Below are 17,658 nucleotides of genomic sequence, written 5' to 3' on the forward strand. Positions count from 1 at the left end.
ATTTTTAAAAAGTTAAACAGTATATTTACACATACAGTATATATACTTTAACCCTATTATTATTAAAATAAACAATGTTTGGACACCCCGAAAAGAATCAGAAAGAATAACTACTGTGGTGATTTGAATAAGAATGGACCTCATAGACTCATATATGAATGCTTAGTCACCAGGGAGTGGAACTGTATGAAAGGATTAGAAGGATTAGGACCTTGTTGGAGGAAGTGCGTCACTGGGAAAGGGCTTTGAGCTTTCAAAAGCCCACGCCAGGTCCAGGTTCTCTCTGCCTATAGATCAGAATATAAAGTTCTCAGCTTCAGGGCCATGCCTGCCTGCATGCCTCCACGCTCTCTGCCATGATGATAATGCACTAAGCCGCTGAACTATAAGCAAGCTCTCAATTACATGATTTCCTTGTTTGGCTCAACATTCTTTGTGAGAGTCCTGTGTGTGTGTGTGTGTGTGTGTGTGTGAGAGAGAGAGAGAGAGAGAGAGAGAGAGAGAGAGGGTGTGTATGTGCATGCATGTGGTGGTCAGAGGTCAAGCCTGGGTGTTGTCCCTTAGAAGCTGTCCACAGTGTGTCTTGAAGCAGGGTGTCTAACTGGCCTGGGGTTCACTGATTAAGCTGTGGTGGATGGCTGGTGAGCCCTAGAGATCTGTCCCGCCTCTGCCTCTCCACTGGTGGGATTACAAGTGCGAGCCACCATCCCTGGCTTTTTAACCAGCTTCCCTGGATTGAATTTAAGACCTCACGCTTGCACAGCAAGCACCTTCGATACTGAGCTGTCCCGCCAATCCCTCATTATGAGATTCTTCCATGTTATATCATCTGTGGGTCTTTCATGGCCAAGTTCTTTCTGAACAGAAAGCTCAGCTTCAGTTTTGTAACCTTGTTGCCCACAGAAAACCCACATAACACTTTCTACAGCCTGATTAATGTCTCCTTACACATGTGTTATTTTCAGGGCTTACAAATTATTCTTGAGTCTCTCGGCCATTTGGGGACCACCTCTGTACTCATAAGGCAGATCCAATCATTAAGAACTATAAAGGAAGATGGCTACCCTGGATCACCACATACCTTCCAAAAAGAAGGCCTACTCTCAAAGATTCTAGGTTCTTATAGCCCATGGTTTAAATTTTAAATATTTTTAATATTTTTTAAATATTTTTAATATTTTAATATTTTGTGCATGACTGCTTGCCGGTGTGCGTGTATGTGTATCATGCACGTGTGGAGTGTCCTCAGGAGCAGAGGAGAGCATAAGAGTTTCTGAAACTGGAGTTACAGATGGTTGTGAGCTCTTGTGTGGGTGCTGAGAACTGAAGCCAGATCCTCTGGAAGAGCAACCAGTGCTCTTAAAGGGTGAGACATCTATCCAACCTTTATTTTTATTTTTAATTAAGTGTTTACGTAAATGAGTGTGTGCATTTGTCCACATGGATGTAGTTCCTCAATCGGCCAGAAGAGGGTGCCAGATTCCCTGGAGCTGGAATTACAGGCAATTGTGATCGGTCTGACATGGGTGCTGGGAACTGAACTTGGGTTTTCTGCCAGAGCAGTACTAGTTGTTGTGTTCTCTCCACACCCCTTACTGTAATGTGTGTGTGTGAGTGTGTATAAAATTTACATATATATGTGAATTCACATATGTATGAGTTCACATATATATGAATTGATACACACACACATATGTATTTCACACATATATACATTACAAGCTAAGATCCACATCTGAGAGAGAATGTGAGGTTTTTTTCTTTTCCTGAGTTTGGGTCACCTTGCTTAATATACTTTCTAGATCCACCTGTTTCCATGAAAGTTTCATAATTTAATTTTTCTTTTTTCAGGGTAAAATTCCATTGTATATATGTGCCACATTTTCATCATTCATTCGTCCATTGATGAGCATCTGAGCTGGCTTTGTTTCCTTGCTATGGTGAATAGAGGAGCCACAAACATCTTTATGATAAGATATAGAGTCCTTTGGGTATATGCCTAAAGGCCACTTTTCTTTTTTTTTTTTTTTTTTTCAGACACACCCAGGTTTTGAAGTGGGTTTGGGAGATCCAAACTCATAACCTCATGCTTGTGTGGCAAGTGGTTTACTGACTGAGCCATCTTCCTAGGACATTTAATTAAAAAAAATCTTTCAAATTATATTTATTTATTCATGGGGGCAGGGAACTAGCAGCAGTCACTCGCTCTTTCTACTGTGCGGGTTCTGGGGACGGGACTCAGGTTTTCAGGATTGGCAGCAAGTGCCTAACCTGCTGAGCTCTCTCACTGCTCCTTCTCTTTTTTCTTTTGAAGGAAAACAACCGCCTCTTTGACTAAATATCATCATTAACAACTTCTCCTCCTCTGACTACCTCTCAACACTATGTGTATGTGTGCTGGTTACTGCCTCTTCCTGGACTCTCTTCTTGCTATCTCTCCAGATTTGGCTTCTTATTGGGAACCCATCTCTCACTTGCCTGTATCTTATTTCTTTGGCCCTTTGGTTGTCTTCGCCTCTGGTCCCGGGGAATGAATTCAAGGCCTTGACTATGCCAGGCAAGCACTGTAGGCCCCAAGTAGCAACTCTCTCCTCTCTAATTTTATTCTGAGATAAGGTCTTGTTGAAGTTGCCAAGGCTGGCTCAAACTTGTGATCCTACTGCCTTAGCCTCCTGAGTGTCTGGGATTAGATGTAAGTACCACTATGCTTGCTACATACTGGTAATTATACCCTTTGTGCTCTGCCTCCCAAAGCAGTTAGCATTTGCATATTTTCCTCCAGAACTGTAGCTTTACATGTCTGTCTCTTCTGAAATATAGAGTTCCTTGGTGTCTGGGAGAATGTCTGGCTTACGTCTGCATTTCCCAGAGTGCCTGGATCAGAAAAGGTGCTTGGAAAATTTGGTTGAATAAATGAATGAATGAATTTATGAAATATATTAATACATGAAAATAAATCGGAGCACAACATATCCTATATACCCATTCATTCAAGAAATATTTATTGAGTTCCTGAACATGCCTGCCCATGTTCCAGATGTTGAAAATAAGCAAAACAAACATTCCTGCCCTGAGGGACACGAGAGACTCACACTGAGATTATAAGGGCCAGGAAGGGAAGTAAAGCAGAAAAAAAGGGAGACTGAGTGATGCAGGTTTGGACTTGATATCCATCACAGGAAATACCCTTTGAGGAGAAATTTGAAGTGAGACACATCTTCCGATGCCCAGGAGAAGACATACTAAGCGCAAAGGTCATTCCTATTCCAGGAGCAGGAAGGAGGCCAGTGTGGCTGGCTGTGGAATGCAGGAGACATTCTTAGTAGAAAGAGCAGATTGCATGGGTTGGTTCTAGGGAGTCCCTGGAATAAAGGCTTTTGATTTTTACTGTGCCCAAGATAGGAACCGTTGGATTTTTGTTTTGTTTTGTTTGTTTGTTTTTATTTTACATCCCGACCCAAGTTTCCCCTTGCTGATCTCCTCCATGGCCCCTCCCCCAGGAACATGTTTTAACTTAGGCTTTTTCCTGTGGTTGCTGTATAGAGCACAGGCTGGAAGGAAGGGGAGCTGGTCGGAAGGGATTCCCAGCACACAGACTTCTGAAGGTAGTGCTGGCAGGCTTGCCCATAGATTGAGATGGCTATGATTGGAAGAGAGGCGTGAAAAATGGCTGAGACAGTTTGGCCTGGTCCTTAAAAACGCTGGGCTTGCCATGAGCTGTAATGAGGGAGATTGCGGTAACGACCATAAGCAGTGTGTTAAGGTGCAGGTTCTAGTGTTTGGCTCTGGACATTTAAGTTTGAAACATTGCTTACACTTGAAACATACATTTACTGACGGTAAGAAACTGAGCCTTTTGTTTTGTTTTGTTCTTTGAGACAGCATCTTACTATGTAGTCCAGGCTGGTTTGGAAGTTACTATGTAGTCCAGGCTGAATCCAAATATGCAAGCCCCTGCGTCAGCCTCTTTGACTGAGATTACAGGTGCAGGCCATCATACAGCTATAATTCAGCCTCATTTACCAAACACCAAGACATGGTGCGGAAAGCTTTATAGAGACTGCTGTTTAATCCTCTCACTCACCATATATAATCCTAATATTCTGTTGTCTTTTGTGGATGAGAGATTGTGGCTAGTTGTATGCGATACAAGCAGATTTGGAATTGGGACTCACTCAGTCTTCAGAGCTCTGTTTGTTAGTCTGGATTTGAAGGGTGAGGACCATTCTCTGAACATATTTGCTGCAGATTTGGATTCCGTTATAAAAAGATGCCTGGAACACGAAACAATTATTTTATCCCAGGCCAACAGCAGCTGTGAAAAACTAACATGAGGGAGCAGGTGTTTGCAAGCTCCAGTATCCTAAGATAGTGTTAGGGAAGCGAAGATCACAAATTCGTTTCGGTTGTTATTTCTTTGAGTAAACAAGATGCTAAAATCTGCCGTGAAACCTTAGTGGTGTTAAAGAACATCTTCCAAATGTTGCTAGTTCGGAAACACTGCACTGGGGAGAGAGGGCGCAGGGGTCTGGGACCCTTGCCTGGACTACATTCATTTCCAAGTGTAACCTCCTTACGTGGCCCTCCAGAAAGACCAGGATACGGAGCACAAAGGCCGGGGACTGCTAAGGCCTCAGCATCCGCTCTGTTGTCCGCTCCTCTGCCCCCTTTTGCCTCTACTCAGTGGACGCGGGCGGGCATCCGGCCAGCGCATGCGCCCTGGGTAAGGTCCGCTCGACGTCAGGGGGCTTGTGCCCGTTTCCCAAAGCCCCGCCCCCTAGCGCCTGAGGCGACCTGGGCGGGAGGGGGGGCGGGCCACGCCCCCAGACGAGTCGAGGAGGGCCGACCGGAGCCGAACGCCTCCGAGTGCCACCGAGCTCAGCCGAGCGGCCGGGAGTCGGTTGGTGCAGCTCGTCCCCGCCACAGAAGCAGCCCGTGGCTCTGGCTTCGCCGCCGCCGCCGCTGCCGCGGGGCCTGCGCCGGCCGCCCGCCCGCCCGCCCGCCCGCCGGGGAGGGAGGGAGGCCCGCAGCGCGGGGAGAGCGGCCGGGTCGCGGGTGCCGCCGCCCTAGCCAGGTGAGCGCCCGCAGAGGCCCATCGTCCCCGCAGCTGTCAGTCCCCGGTGTGTGTTGGCGTCCCTGCCTGTCAGCCCCTGTGTGTTTGCGAGCGCCTTCCCGCCAGGCCCGTCTCCGGCTCGGCCCTGTCAGCAGCCAGCACCCCGGGGCTCCGAGCGGCCCCGCCCCTTCCCCCCGACGCCCCGCCTCCCCCATCTGTCAGCGCCGCGCTCGCTGTGGGCTCCGCTCTCCCGAGCCCCGGCTCAAGGTGGTCCCGCGGGCCAGAGCGGCAGAGGGAGCCGAAGCGGGCGGCGGAGGCCTGGCGGTGGGCGAGCCTGTCCGCGCTCCCGCGGGCGGCTGTGGGCGCCGGGCACCCGTGCCTTTTGGTGAAAAGAGCGTCGGGACTCGAACCACTCAGGGGTACGGTAGAATCCTCCTTCCCCACGCGGAAACACCAGGGTTTCACGATGCCCAGATGGGCGTGTGAGCAGAGTTTGGGACTTGTTAAGCCTTGCCAGTGTGGGGGGTCTCTCATTCAAGAGACCTGTTGGAAGTTGATTGAGGAGTGGGTGGGGTGCGGGGTTTGGGGTGGAAAGTGTCTGAGAGCTTGAGTCATTTTGAGTTGGATGGTTTGCATTTGTGAACGGTGACTGCCGTGGTAGCGTGCCCCGTGAGAAACTGTTATGTGACGCGGGTGGGTGGGGGGGTGGGGGGTTAGAGAAGAGAAGGCATGTTCCTCTCTGCCTTTATCGGTGTCATGCCAACACATGTATTTATCTAGATAGCCTAAAATGCTTATTCATGAGGCGTCCGCACATTTTTTAATTAAAAAGGAATACAGCACTTTCCATATATATACATGTGCTCGTATGTTGCTATCTTGGTTTATTTTTTTGTTTGTGGTAACGTAGTATTGCAATATTTCAAAACTAACAGAAATGTGTTCAAAAACAATTGGTAGCTTGCCGGATTCTCAACCAAGGAGAAAAGAGCCAAAAGCACACTTCATTAGCTGGAACAACTGATTCGGGCTTAATTTGCTTCTAAGAGACGTACGGTGGAAAAATCCAGAAACAGCAAAGGAGTATCAAAGAGACTTAGGAAATGAGCGCAAAGGGCCTTTGTATGTGTGCCTTGGAGAGATGGTATCAAAGTAGCTTTAAGAGACGGGGCTGCTATGTAATGGTAAACGTATTAACTAAGTTGGTTTCGCGACCTTGATACATTGGGCCATGCTTGATTTGTGCAGTGGTTCATGACAGGCAAACATTGCATGGGAAGTGGGGTAATTTTTTGGAAAAAAAAAAAAAAAAAGTGCCCTGTGTTGTTTTTTTCCCTCGGTTGAAGTAAGATTTCAGACTAGCTTCATCCGTGATTGGAAGTTCGGGCTGTAGTGTGTGTGTGTGTGTGTGTGCCTATGTGTGGCATGCATGTGTGTTCGTGTGTGTGCACAGGCACTTGTGTGAAGCCGTCTCTCTATTTTTCTGTCTCTGAGTTATGTTTAAGACAGAAGCCCGAGTTACAAAAGCATAAAGGAAAAAAAAACCCTTATAATCCCACAAAGTCTAGTAAACTTGTTTGGCACTTGTCTTTTTCAGCCTTTTGTTCCAAAGTACATGTGTTCTCTCTCTGTCTCTGTCTCTCTCCCTGTCTCTGTCTGTCTCTCAAAGTTCTTCGGGCCTATATGATTTTTATTGTATTCTTTTTCTTCTATTTACAAACAGATTATGAGGGGTGTGTCTTGCTTTTATGAGGAACCATTTTCCCTCTAAAAACTATTTTCCTTTAAAAAGAAATTTAGGTCATGGGAGTTCTCTGCTTGCAGCCCTCCAGTAACTTCTCCCATTACCGTGAGATCTCCTGTCCTTCCTGTGGCCTCCTGGGCTGCCTGGCCAAAGCAGTCCCTACTGTCTTTTGAAGAACTTCACGCACACACTCTTGCCTCGGCGCCTCTGCATTAGTGATCCCCCTGTGTAAACAGCTGGCCTAGATGTTATGAAGTTAAGATGGGCTTCCTTACTTTAGGTCTTTCCCCAACAACTCTACAAAATTCACATCAATCCTTGTCTTCCATTCTGTGCTGTACTTATCACCACTTGGTGGTGTTTATTTGTTGGCTTATTTTCTGTCTCCTTTGCTATCTCACAAGCACAAGGTCTTGTTTCACTGAAATATTCTCAAGGTGTAGAACTGCTCCTGGTCCACTAGAGATACTTAATATTTGCTTGGTGCATAACTAGATGAATGCTAGTTATCTGTCTATTCATGTGACATTGCTGGTAGCCTTCTAAGTAGCTGTATCATGAGGAGGCGTAACAGTTTTTAAACTCTACAGTTTTCTTCTCAATAGTATATTCTTAGAAGAATCTTATAAGATGAGCTTTAGGATCTTAAAAGAATGACAGTGTTAGGGGCTGGAGAAATGGCTCAACAGCTAAGAGCAATGGTTGCTCTTCCAGAGGACCAGGTTCCATTTCCAGCACCTGCATGGACAACTCTAGTGCCAGGAGATCCAGTGCCTTCCACTGGCTTCTGTGGACACCAGGAACACAGGTGGTACCAGATAATACCCACAGACAAAACATCCATACACATAAAATAAAAATAATAAAGTTAGAAAAAAAGTCTGGAGAGTTGGCTCAGCAGTGAAGAACTCTTGTTGCTCTTGCAGAAGCTCAAGGTTTGAGTCTGCACTAATATGGCAGCTCAGAACCATCTGTAGCTCCAGGGGAACTGACACAGTTTTCTGATCTTCATCGGTACCAAGCATACATATAATGCTCATACATACATGCAGGCAAAACACTCATATACAAAAAAATAATAAAGTCAGTAAATCTAAAAAACAAACCTTGATTTAACTTGGAAAGTTGACAGAAGGAACAATTTTGGCAAATGTTGCTGGCTTTCCTTTTTATGCATTATCCCTTGTGTCACACTGGGAATTTTTGAGAAGTCTAAAGTGTCCCAGTTTGGTAGATCTTAGCAATCGTATAAGCCTCAAGAGCATAGTAAGCTTTTTGTGTCCGCAGATATCCAAAGGTGTAATTACAACCTCGATGTGTTTTCATTTGGGGAGTAGCTGTTATATTTATTTACTTTCTTGCCAGTTCTGTCCTTTTCATCTCTCTGCTTATCATTTTTGGATGGCTGTGGGTTTGCACTTACTTGCTTACTTATTTTTTTTAACATTTTATAATTGATCCTTGACCTTTAAACATTTTTTAATCTCTCACGTGACCTTTGAACTATTTGAAAGTGGCAGCTTCATCTTTTAAGAGGAAACAATATCTGTAGTAAAAATGTATCATTGTACTTTCATTGATAAAGATTGGGAAAATTGTATCTTTGGGTGTAAATTTCTTAAAGATTTGAAAATCAGATAGGCTACTTTTATATTTAGTGAGGTTTTTTTTTTGGGGGGGAATTTGATATTTTCTTTGAACCTTGCCTAGAACAATACAGCCCAGAGACCTTGGAAAAACTTCTGATACTTATGTTCTAAATACCTAAGAACTTGGTGCTGGTGCTGATGGTATGGTTTATATATCCTAAATGGAAATTTTATTCTGCTGAGGGACTATAGGAAATATGTTAATTTTTTCTTATTTCTTCAATGGGCATTTGTTGCAGATGTGTTTGAGTACAGGTCTGTGTGCTTTTGTAGAGGCTGCTTAATCCTCTTCAGTTTTAGATTTCCCTCTCTTCCTCTGAGACAGGGTCTTGATATATAGCTGAGGCTGCCCTTGAACTCACTGTGTAGCCCAGGATGATCCTTGATCTTGTTATCCTCCTGCCTCAGCTTCTTAAGTTTTGGGAATTAAAGAATGTAATCACCACACCTAAATTTTATCATTTCTTTTCTCACTCAGTGGTTTCTCTTCTGTCATCATATTCCTGCCACAGTAAAACTTATCTAAGTCTTTAGTATGCCCTGCATGGAGAAACTCCCACTTTTTTTCTGACTCCAGCCTTGTATTTTCTATCAGACCTTCCTGTTTTCTTTGTTGCCTCATCTCAAAGTCACATGTCCACAAATTGCCTGCTCCCTCCACTCCCTCTCATGCTATGGATATAACTTGGGACCTTGCATTTGCTAAGTGAGTATCCTACACGGGCCTAAATCCCAAACCCCCAAATTGGTCTCTTGATCTCCCTCTTAAACTTCCACATTTGTTGTCTTCTTTCATGCACCCCAGAATATTTCAAATCCTTTCCACTACTTCCTAATCTTGCACGGTGGTACATACCTCTTAGCTGGTCTTCTAGCTTCATTCTTGCCTGCTTCTTCCATAGCAGCCAGGGTAAACAGGTTGAAAGGCTACCCACTGTGCTTAGAGTCACATCTGTGAATACTTGGAGGTGCCAGCCAGTCCTCTCTGCTCTCTCTAGTCCCTGCTCATTGCTCATGTTTGTCAGGTTGAACACCTTCAATTCCTCAAATATTCCAAGTTCTCCTCCTTGTTTGTCTAAATCCTTCAGTCTCTGCCTGACACTCGTAGAAAGAACCTTCTTTCTCAAACGTACTTCTCTTCAGAATGGCTGATATTAATGGCCCCTTATTTAGTAGCTTCCTTTTCATTGTCCCATCTGTGTTCATAGGCATTTCCTAATAGACACTTCACTAAAATCCTAAGAATTTTTTTATATGTTTGTTTTCTTTATTGTCCCTTTCCAAATATATAGCAAGATGTATGTGGCTGAGAACAGTTTTGTTTTTGTTGTTGTTGTTGTTTTGCCTTGGTTATGGCACAGCTCTGGTGTGCAGTTCTCTCAGTAGGATCCTGTAGGTCAATGTTTCAACCACATTAAATGATTATATAACTGACGTTTTTGAGATTTACTAAAATACTGATATTATCAAAATATGAATATACTGATTAGTATATTCATATATTACTTCTAAATTATTGTGAGAAGCTGGTAAAGTGCAATGATAATAAGTTACCATTACTCTTTGTAGTTGAGGAAGTGGGAGTTTAAAGTAACACAGCTGACAAAGTGGTAGAGTTAGGTTTTTTTGTTTTTTGTTTTCTTTTTTGCTTTTTCAAAACAGGGTTTCTTTGTGTAGCCCTGGCTGTCCTGGAACTCTCATTGTAGACTAGGCTGGCCTTGAACTCACAGATCCCACTGCCTCTACCTTTTGGGTGCTGGGTTTAAAAGCATGTGCCACCACGCCTGGCTAGAGTTAGGATTTTAATCCACATGATCTTTCATCCTTTCATCTTAATCACTCTACCCTTTAACATGAATATAGGGATGAATGAATATGAGGTATATTGTGATCTTTATAGTTGCTTACTGCTAATGTTTGTGTTTTTAAAGGATATATGAGAGATAAAAACAGGATATTTGAGTTACAGTCATATAATTCAGTGAAGTTTTTTTTTTTCTTTGTGTGTGTATATTGTATATACATAGTTGTTTGGGTATGTATCTGTATTATATATATATACATGTTTGAATGAGTATGTTTGTGTTTGTGTGTGTGTGTATTCGTATACTCACAGGCATACATGCAGGTACACATGTGTTTATGAGTATGGAGGCCAGAGTTGAACTTTGGGTGTCTTCTGTAATTGCTCCTCACTTTTCTTTGAGACAGGTTCTCACTCTGTAGTCCTTCTAGCCTGAAACTAGCTAGGCTGATCTTAAACTCACAAGAGATCCACCTACACCCTCCATCTGCCCCCCCACCTTTTTAAAGTTTTTCTTAGCTGTAAGTGTAAAAGAAAAAAGTAGTTCTCATATCATAGGGTCATTGTGAGGAGCAGAATTGTACACATAAGAAAATTAGTGTCAACTATAAGAAAGGAAAACTTGTAATCTCACCAACAAATATGGCTTGGTTGAGAATGAAAGACATACAGTTAATAATTTTGTATTCTTTCACTGACTCTGATTTTGAATTGGGATTTGTAATTATTCTGTGTATTCGTGATAACTTTATGTTTGGATTTAAGTGTGTTTTATGCTTATGAGGCAAGATATCTTTCTTTCTTTCTTTTAAAACTTATCTCTGTCTTTAAGATTCTTAGAGGAAAAAAATTTCAAGAGGCTATTTTTTTTTTTTTCTAGAAAGTTACCGACCGGGGCTGGAGAGATGGCTCAGTGGTTAAGAGCACTGGCTGCTCTTCCAAAGGATCTGGGTTCTACTTCCAGCACCCACGTGGTGGCTCACAGCCATTTGCTGTTATTACAGTCCCGGGAGGCCTACTGCCTTCTCTGACCTTCCCCTGCACTAGGCACATAAACGGTACATACACACACATGTAGGCAAAAACTCTCATGCAAAAATATAATATAAATGTTAGTAAGCTACCCACTAGCTTACTGTTTGCTTCAGGAATGCTCACCTTCAGGAAGCTTACTTCAAATAATCAAATGAACAGTGGGCTTCATTACCCGACCAGCTCAGATGTCATGAAGTTGTCAGCCTGCATAATGGACTCTGTGAGCATAGTTGTGGGATGGCTTATGAGTGGGTGAGAGTGTAATAGCTTCCATCCTCTTTGTAGTAGTTACTTTTCTCATTGCTGTGACCAAATACTTGACTGAAAGCAACTTGAGGCTTACGAAGGGAGGAGAGGCGTGTGACAGGAGTGTGAGGCAGCTAGTCACACTGGATCCACATAAGGAAGCCAAGAAAGATGCATTTTGACATGAAGCTGCTTTTTTTCTATTTCCCCTTTTTATTGAATTGGACTCCAGCTCATGTGCTGGTACTGCCTGCATCCAGCACAGCTCTTGTGGGCCTTTCTGGAAAGACCCTCACAGACAAATTCAAATGTGTGTCTCACCAATAACTTAAGTGTTTATTAATCCAACCAAGTTGACAATGGAAATTAACCAATGTAGAAGGAAGTTGTTTATTTAGAATAAGTGGGAAATGGCCAAAGAGAAAAGGAGACATTTGGCAACCAATCGAGTTCAGAAGGATGGAGAATGAGTTTGAAACAATGTCTATGATTGCTAAGGAGCACTGAGATAGGAGAAGACAGATTAACTGGGATACCAGTAGCATTTGACTGCCTAATTCGGGGAGCAAAGAAAGTATATGGTTGGATTGAGCTAGAGTTGGGATTTTGAAGGGTGAGTGGCAGAGGACAGTGAAGCAGGTGTGCTGAGGGTACAGAAAGTAATTAACCTGCAGATGGGGTGCCAAGGTTGCATGGAAAAGGGAAACGGTATTTATGAAGTCAATGGATGAGTGCTTTTGAGTGATGGAGTAATACCAGGATGTGCTTAGATGACATGTGCATGAAAAATATAAGAGTTGGAGCAGTTAATTAGTGGGCATAATGGACTCCTATGTTTTGCCACAGGCACAAACATTTGACATGAACTCAGTGAAGATGGGTGAAGTCAAGAAGATTAAATAACTGAGCAGCTGAAGAGTTGTTTTAATGTCTGTAAGGTTAGAGACACCATTAGAAGGATACCAGGATATATGGAGCTAAGAGAAGGAAGAGCTTTGTCTTTAGTGAATGAGGTGAGGTAAGAGGGCCCAGCAGTGGAAGAGGCCAAGAGTGTTAAACTAGTCTGTAAGAACCTCAGATCACCAGTGGATTCTTCCCAAAGGAAGAGCTTAAAAACATGACCCAAAAGAGGTACCAGTTGTAAGGTCTCTAGAGAAGTCAGCTTTGGCGCATTTCATTCAAGTGCTTTGCCCTAGAGGCATGTACTACTGTGTTTCTAGCATATATATGAAAACCATGTTAAAAATAAGAGATACTAAGCTCTATCATAAGGCCCATGGGACTATCTGGAGGAGAGGAACTTGGGAATTTATCTTTAACGCTCCTCTCCCATACACATAATGCTTGGCAATTCTTTATAATTAGGCTGTTTTAGGGGGAGTGTGTCTTTAGTGATTAAGATCACGGGAGTGCTGGGAATGTAATTTATTTGGTAGAGTGCTAGTCTAGTAAGTAGAAAGTCCTGGGTTCCATCCCTAGCATTGCAAAAACTGGTGCCTATAATCCTACCACTTAGGAGGGGGAGGCAAGAGAATCAGGAGTCTAAAGCTAACTTGGGCTATGTAGGGTTCAAAGCAAGGCTGGGCTATATGAAACCATCTTAAAACACACACACACACACACACACACACACACACACACACACACTATGAACCTGAAAGTAAACTGCTGGGTCTAAAGGAGATAAACTGGAGGCAGAGAGTCTTTGCCTTGACTCTCAGTAGCTTGTTTCCCCCAGTTCATCTAATAGCATAAACTATGAAATGTTTCATTAGAGGAAACCACATTAAAAACAAGAAGGGACCCTGGTAAGGATAGATATAACAGTGCTTTACAAATTAAACGAAAGATTAACAGTTTGGGGGAATGCTCATTAATCATAGTTGTTTTCTCCTTCAACACAAACAACTCTTCAGGCTTGCTTTGTCCATAAGGCAGGGAAAGAAGAAAGGTTTTCATCACAAACAAGCAAGTTTTAGTGAGTTAGTGACCCATAAAGTTAGCTTATACAATTCAATTCTGTCTCTGAAGTTATTGGATTAAAAGAAAGATTTACTTAGTAACACACCAAAGACAGATGCAATTTTATCCCTAAGGGATGTATATGTAAATAGATACTTAGCATCATGGTACCAGTAGCCGTGCTGCTTGTTCTTTTATTTTCACTAATTTGGTTCTTTCCATGGCAAGAGGACCACTTCAAAAGTGTGGTTGCTAGGAGTGGAACTGGATGCTAGCCTCTCCTGGATGGCTGCTTAGAAGATTTTATTACTAGTGAGGAGGGTTTGAGCTTTAGATGTACTGTTTTGAGTTTAGAAAACTCAGGAATACACCCACTACTTGGTTTGTCATACACAAACATTAAAGCTTTGGGGGGGGGGGAGAAAATGGTCAGAAATGTAGGAAGTGGATGCTGTAGGCCTTGAGCTTAAAACTTGGATTTGCTCTGTCCTGTGTTTGATTTCTACTTCATGTTAGACAGAGAAGCTAGGCTTTCAGCTGATAAGCTGCTTTAGCATCTCAGTTGATTCCAGTCACCTCCACATCTTCCACTCATAGTCTCAATCTCTGCTCTTTTCCTCTCCCCTTGCTTCCTTCCCCTTCCCTCCCTTCCCTCCTTTCCCTTTACTATTGAATTTCAGGGATCCAATTGTTTCCACACTGAGAGGCCTTGAAAACAATGGCAGTGGAAGTTTAGCCAATGGCAAATAATCAGAACTTTCAGTTTTATAATAAAATATTCCATCTTAGAAAAAAAAAACTGAAAGCGCAGTATTCTTTCCCTTTTAGAAAAACATTTTCTTCTAAAGCAGAGAAACATTGAACAAAGCCAATGAGCAGTTTGATGATAATGTTTCTTTAGTATCACACTTCCCTTCATTTCAGAAACCCTTGAAAACTACCTTTTTATGGTTCTCTTTGTAATGTTTGAATAGCTAAGAGTATTCAGTTTGTAAAGCAATTTCTATGCCTACTGTGAACCAGGCATCTTGAAGTTAAAAAAAAAAGGGGGGGGGGGTCTCTAGCCTCAGAGAACTTTTTTAAAAGAAAGATTGAATTAAATACTTTAAAATATCTAACCTGGGCCATGTGCTTTAAAGGGAATTATAATGAAAATATTGTGGGACTGCAGACAGAAGAGAGGTTTCTAGGACTAGGTACACGGGATGAGAAGAGCTTGGAGGAAATATACCAGCCTGGAATTTTGGTGCTAAGAGATTGAGCCTGAGGTTTTACACACACTAGGCAAGTGTTCTGCCTTGGAGCTACACCGTCTGGAAGGCCAGGTAAAATTATACTTGAGATATTTTATTTATTAAGACATCACTTATTTTAGCAAGACTCCAGGTCATTTTGGTGCTTATTGAGTTATGCTAACTCATCTAGAACTCCCAATTCCTTATTTTTGATAACTTGTTTCTGAAATTAGCATACTAAATTTTAAGAGATATATGGTATAGATTGCCTTTATTGCCTTTATGATCTCAGGATCATAGCGAACATTTTAAAAAATTAGAAATACAGTCACACATTGTTTATCAACAGGGATACATTCTGGAAGATACTTCATTGGGTTATCAGCATAGGGCTGATAACCCAATGAAGTATGTGGCTTCATTGATGTGGCTTGTGACTGTAGTGTGATAAATGGAAAACCAAAATAATAGAATGTGTATGGCTTGGGATGTGGGGAAGGTGGAGCTCTAAGTGATGCCAGTGAGGCCTCCTTTGGAAAGGATTAACCCTAGGTTAGCAAGCCAGCATCTCATTTGAGTATCTTTTTCAGTGTTGGTGATGGAGCGCTGTGGGGTGGGTCAACTGCTCTCAGTCTCCCTTACTCTAGGTGGCTAAAAAGAGACTAGCAGGGAAGCTGTGCAGAGGGAGCTCTTCCTGATTGAGGGCTCTGTGTGCTTGTTTTCAAGGTGTGTTCTGCCTCAAAAAAAAAAAAATCTTGTTAGAGTGAATTCTCTCTCACTGATTCCTATGAGTGAGTCTTAACTCCTTTGGCAAGTTAGTGAAAACCAGATAGAGTTTTGTTCTGGCTTTGTGGAAAGTAAAGGGCTCAAAGTTTTACCCTTGTAAAAACTATTTTGTTTCTGAAGTGGGTAGGCCTTTGGCACTAACTGGTCAAGGGCAGATAATACAGTGAGGTCTTTGAAGGAAGGAGTGTATCAAATTACTGTTGTGGAACTTGGAAGTGGGAGTTGATTATTGCTTCCCATTGTCTGTTGTGTGAAAGTTACACTACACAGATTGATACTTAAGGACTCCCACGATCTTTCATCAGTTATACCAGTTCTACCTTTTCGATTCAATCCAGCTCCTTTGTGCATCAGCCAAGAGTACCTTTAATATAACACTAGAATGTGATTTGAGAGACCAAATGCTGTAGTGAAAGCCTTTAGACTGTGAGTCTAGTCCTGTTGTTCAAGTCCCAGCTCCTCCATTTTCTAGGGACTTACACCTAAGTCATTTTAATTTCTAGTCCATTTATAACTTTGTACTAATAGTAAGAGATGATGATGAGTGTTAAATGAGAAACTTTGTTTCAGTGAGAAACTTTTACTTAAAGTTTCTTGATAAGGATTAGTAAATTATAGAAGCTGTGTTGGTTAGGTTTATCCTTATTCCAGGCTCTTGTATCAATTTCTTCTTTACTACTATATCCTCTGCTTTCTCTTAGATACCTAAATGCAGCTTATATGAGTAGAGCAGCACTAGCTTATATAATAGAAAACACTACTGAGACCTTGGTGACCAAAAATAGACATTTTTGTGCTCGTTTATAATCCAAATAGTGAGGAGGCAGAGACCCGGTTCTATGAATATCTACTGGTTTCAGATCATAGTTTCCTAAGTTGTCACCGGGTGTCAATGGTCAATGGCATAAGGGGAGAGACTGATAATGAATGATTATCTAGGAGGCTTTTATGCACCAGACTTAGGATGGGAGTTGAGGTTTTACTTCTGAGCAGGAAGCCATTATGTATTTTGAGTGATGGGTAAGATGATCTCAATTTATATTTTGAAAAGACCAGCCCATCCAGCTGTTGTATGAAGAATAGAGGAGAGGAGGCCAGAGTATGAATTCATTATAGTAGATAAGGTAAAAATAAGAAATCAAAAGGGCCAGTCTGGAGCCCAGAGCAGAGGTCCTGGCTGGAAAATAAAATTTGATCCTGTGTTTCCTGTTGGCTCAATCTGTTCTAAGCCAAGCTTCCTGTGGGTAGCCTTATCCATGGCCTCTACTTCCTCACCCACTGTGGTTCAGCTCTCTGTGCTCTAGCTCTGTAACAACCCCCCCCCAACATGTCTCAGGCATGGGCCATCCAGGGTCCTTTGTGACTTGCTAAATCCAGGTCATTCACTCTTGCCTAACTTCATTCTGTAGCAATTCCAGTCTGGAGCTGCCTTTCCCTTTAATGCTTCTATTCCTTGGCTCTCAGGCCTGTGGCCTCTTCCAAGTCCTAAGTTCTTAGACTAGTCCTGAGAAGACTTTAGGCTTCTATCCCTGAATTTTCTGGATTTCCTATGTGCCTCTGCTAAAAATGAACCTTCTCTTTCTTCAGCACGCTTTGCAAGCTTTGTCTCAGGTGCCCCCTCCTCTGAAGCGTTCCCTGACCCCTCTGGCCATGTTAGGCATCACTCCTCCTTTTCCATTCTACTATATAATAGACTGGATACTTATGGTAACAATTTACACCCTGTTCCTTGTCTGCACAGCTAATAGTGCATGAAGGATAGGGTTACAACAAAATATTTTGTGATCTAGGCTAAAGACTGCTTACTCCGTTTCAGGTGAAAAACCACACTTCATAAACCATACTTTATGAAGGTGTCTGTTCCTAATTGCATGGCCTTTAATAGAGCATTCATTTCTCACTGAGTCTGAAGGCTGGAGTTTGGGTATAATATCGTCTTTCAACAGAAGAAATTAGTTTAATTTGAAATAGTCAGAAATTGTCTTAATATTCTGAAAGGAACAAAATGACTTAAACTGAATTGTTTCAAAAGAACTTGTAAAGACTTGTGTTTCTCACTGCTATCTCTGCTCTCTTGCTCACTCTACAGAACTTGTTGTATGTGCTTTGTTTTTTGTGATTTCACAGTTCTGGATTTGACGTTA

The 17,658-nt window shown here is 42.4% G+C and overlaps 1 protein-coding gene across 2 annotated transcripts in view; it reads left to right on the plus strand.

The window, feature by feature from the left end:
• Positions 1-4,854: 4,854 nt before the first annotated feature.
• Positions 4,855-17,658, plus strand: part of Zhx3 (zinc fingers and homeoboxes 3) — a 97,177-nt gene continuing 84,373 nt past the window's right edge. The window contains exon 1 of one of the 2 annotated variants that reach the window (XM_060382909.1): positions 4,855-5,074. The gene's annotated coding sequence lies outside the window, so the exon portion shown is untranslated. Of the gene's footprint in view, positions 5,075-5,098; positions 5,473-17,658 lie in introns of those variants that run through there. The other variant, XM_021644346.2, reaches the window with a different exon arrangement.

This window comes from Meriones unguiculatus, chromosome 4 (assembly GCF_030254825.1).
Source record: "Meriones unguiculatus strain TT.TT164.6M chromosome 4, Bangor_MerUng_6.1, whole genome shotgun sequence".
In the NCBI taxonomy this organism is placed as follows: Eukaryota; Metazoa; Chordata; class Mammalia; order Rodentia; family Muridae; genus Meriones; species Meriones unguiculatus.